The sequence below is a fragment of the Buteo buteo genome, chromosome 7 (assembly GCF_964188355.1).
Source record: "Buteo buteo chromosome 7, bButBut1.hap1.1, whole genome shotgun sequence".
NCBI lineage: Eukaryota > Metazoa > Chordata > Aves > Accipitriformes > Accipitridae > Buteo > Buteo buteo.
Window position 1 is genome coordinate 20,670,591 of NC_134177.1, and position 3,861 is coordinate 20,674,451.

Sequence of the window (3,861 nt, forward strand, 5' to 3'; positions counted from 1 at the left end):
CAGAGATGCTCCTCCTGAGGTGCTAAGGCACACCTGCTGTGGTGTTTCCATTGCAGGCTTGCTATGACCCAAGTCACTGATACTTTCTAGTTAAGTCACTTCAGATGAACGCCATGAAAGCCAATAAATAAACAAGAGAATTGTTGATTGGAAATGTTTCCCCATTCCTGTCACCAATAAAAGCAGCCAACAATCTGCTGTGTTTGCAGGGTGAAACAGAGTACAAACTTTTTAATCCTCAATCCAGAGCTCACCTAAAAGATTTAGGGCCAAATATTCCTCTTATTTACTCCAGTGTAAATTTAGGGAAATTTCATGCCAGTTAATGTACCGCCAGGTGGTGGATTTCGCCTCAGATCTCATTATTTGTTGGGCTTTTATTTATATTCAGCCACTGTGTGTATACACGTATACAAAGCAGTAATTTTTGCCAGCAATGAGAAGAGAGTGGAGTTTGCTATATAAATCAGTATTTCTCAGTCAATATGTTGCAACCCCTGAAGGGGTTATAAAAACCATCTGGGGGCTTGTAAAGCACTGAAAATTTTATAACAATCTAAAGCAAAGAAAATGTCATTTCTTCCACTCTCCATATAGCAGCACCATTCTCTTGGCAACCTGTCAAAACCATACATGAAATAATAAATTCTATAGGCTTATCACTTTTACCATAATTTTTTACTTTAGCTTTATAAAACATGTATGGGAACTGTGAAGTTTCTTTTACATAGGATTTCCAAACTGAACTGCTTGAGAAATAGTGCTTTAAAATTTTTGGCCTCAAAACGCAGTAGTTTGCATTAAGGGCCTCCGCCTTAGTCTTCTCCTAAGCTGCTTGTTAAAACTACAGCCTATTTTGTCAAGCTTAGGCTTGTTTGTGTTGGAGCCAGTTTTTCTATTTCACTGTGACTTTCTGCCTGTCGGCTTCCTCTTTAAGCCTAAATCATACAGGGAAACATCAACATTTCCCTCTGTGGGAAGAGATGTTTTGCTTCAAGTGGAAAAAATGGATGAGATTTCCTGTATCCTCATTAGCAACTTGGTGTACAGTTTGAAATCTGCCCTTTCTAAGGTGAGATACCATCTGAAGAACCTCTGTGCTTTTAAGTATAGCCTCACAGTACATGCAACTTGTCAGTGAATTTTGCTTTCATGTACGCATCTTTAATCTCTGTGCATAGGTACTTATCTATGAAATTAATTCCAGCAGCAACCAAGTGTATCCCACATGCACTCACCTAAAGGAATCTATGCCAGATCTTGCAATGCCCCCTGTGGCTGAGTTTCTCCAGCAGTTTAAGCCAGTCTCACTCCTGGCTGCTGTTGGCCTGGCCACTTTGCTGTTTGAGTGGCTCCAGCATTCATCAAGCCCCTCAGAAGGCTCCTTCAGAGAATAAATTCAGAAAAAAAGCTCAGTGTTGGGTTTTTTCCCTACCAGGATGAGATGGGTCACAGGAGGGGATAGTAGTGCTCCCCTTTTGGCAGCTGTTAGGTTGGGTGGGCCAAACTCATGCAGCTTCACCCCAAACTCCTCGACTTCAACTATTTTTGCCTGATGCTTGAACTTCCACAAATGAGTCCTTTGCTGATGCTAAGTACGTAATAGGTATGACTCTTTCCAAAACGTGTGACTAGTTAACTGTTTAATGGGCACAAATTTGATCACTTAAATCATTTGCTAACCAGGAGAAACAGTGATTTCTTGCCTGGGTGAGAGAGGTGGTTGCCCACGGCTACTTCAGTTTCTAGCTGTGGGCTACCTGGCAACAGGAAAGGGGAGGAACAGCGTTGCCTTCTGGCTGCAACTCTTTAGCTTCAGTTTCACTGGATTGGAACTGTGCTGTCCAAACTGGATGTAATCAAAACTGAGCCTATTTCACAGTAATTTGTTTGGAATGTAATTTCCCTTATCCCTGTCCTGTTTCTACTGAAGACAGACTACAAAGTTTACACCTGCAAAGGCTGGGTTTGAATACAAGCTGAGGGCATTTGGGGGCTTGGCTGTAGGCTTAGGTCTTCAGCCTTTTGGACTAGAGCCAAGGTTCTTGCCCCAAGATCTGGGTGCAGCTGGCTAGTCATGGTCTGGCTCTTCTGCCTCCTTTCCATAAGCCAGTTTGTACCAAAAGGCTCCTAAAACCACTCAATAACATTTTTCCATGTGGTTTTCATGATGTTAAGCAGTTGGGCAGGAGATCTGACATGGTCTACATAGCTTTCTGTCTTCATCCATGAGAGAAAAGCGATACTCAAAAGCTGTCCCTGCTAATATGAAAAATCATGCAAAAGGTGGGGTTATTTTTGTTGTTGTTTTTAATTCATCTCTATTCTCAACTCAGAAATGGATCTGTGTTTGTAGAAAGGATGGTGTGAAGCATTTTGGGAAGAGGAAAAGAAGACGATTTTTTAATGAAAATAGCAAAATCAAGCCAGTTAGTAAATAGGCTAAGAAACGTCTACCTCAGCTGGCACTGTCCCCATTCCTCGACAGCCCAGTCTGCTGATGCCAGCACCTTGTCTCAGCCAAATTCCCCTTGCCCTGGTTGAGGCTGAGCTCCTTGCCTCCACGCCATGCTGTGCCACCTCCCTCATCCTGCTCTCCAGCGTTTCGGTTTCACCCAGGCACAGGAGCTCTCCACAGAGAGAGCCCACCTCGATGGACACAAGGCTCTCCACCTTAAAGACCAACAGCGGCTGCCATCACTGCTGCTCCTGGCTCCTGCCAGGAGATGTTTGGGGTTTTTTTATCCAGAAGAGTCCAAACTCCTGAGGGAAGAAATGTGGTTTATTGCATACTTGTCCTGTTTCTTCAAAGCTGGGCTGCGCCACGCATGAGAAAATTTTTGGAAAACAGGCGCAGAGAGGATGACTTAACAAGGCAGCGTTGTCCTCTGCCGGACCAACGCACTGCCTGCTTCTCTGGCATTGTCAGCAGCACCGTTTTGGTATTGATAGTGGAAATTCCCTCTTGCCCTTTGCCAGCTGAGGAGTCTGGGACTGTCAGTCAGTGCTAAGATTCACACGCATTTGCCCAGGGTTACGCTTCTGTCCTGCCACGCTGCCGTGCCTATGCTGTGAGGCTGCAGCGGCAGCCTGTGTCCCGCAGATCCCCCCTTACGACGTTTGTGGCAAGTAAAACCCCAGCACCATGTGAGGGATCGAGGTCCTAGGCTGCTGGCCTCTTCATCCCCGCTGCCAGAGGGCATGGGTGCAGCGGTCCCAGCCGTGGGGAGCACGCGAGGAAGCCGGGGTGGCGAGAGGAGGCAGCCCTTCAGCCAAAACCCTCAACTCTCCCGCAACGCCGCTGCCAGGAAGGGGCCTCGTGGTGTCGGGGGACGTTGCAGCCTTTGGCCTCGGTGGTCTCCCTCCCCTCGCTACCCCCCGCTTCGCCAGCAGTCCCGCCAGGCAGGGCCTTGCCCCCGTGGGCGCCCCAAAGCTGCCTCCGCTTCCTTCTCCCCGCCGCGGCCGGCCCCTCTCCCCGTGCCCCAGGCAGAGGGGCGAGAGCTGCCAGCGGGGCTCGGGGGGGACCCCGGGGCAGCTGGGCCAGAGGCACAGGCACGCTGGCGGACAGGCCCGGGGCGAGGGGACGCGGCCGGCCGTGGCCGGCGCGACGGGCCCTCCGGGGCCACGGGCGCCACGGGGTACGGCCGCGCCGTCGGCCTGTGGCCCGGCACGCCGCGGGCAGGCCTGGCGGCTCCCCTCGGGCGGGCTCGGGGCCGGGCCGGGCCGGCGCTTCCCGCCGCTGCACTTCCCCCGCTCCGCTCCCCTCCCCTCCCCGGTCCGCAGCGGCGGCCGCGGCAGCTCTGCCCCGAGGCGGGCCGCCGCGGGGCTCGGCGGAGGGGCGGGCGGGCGGGCGGGGCGGGG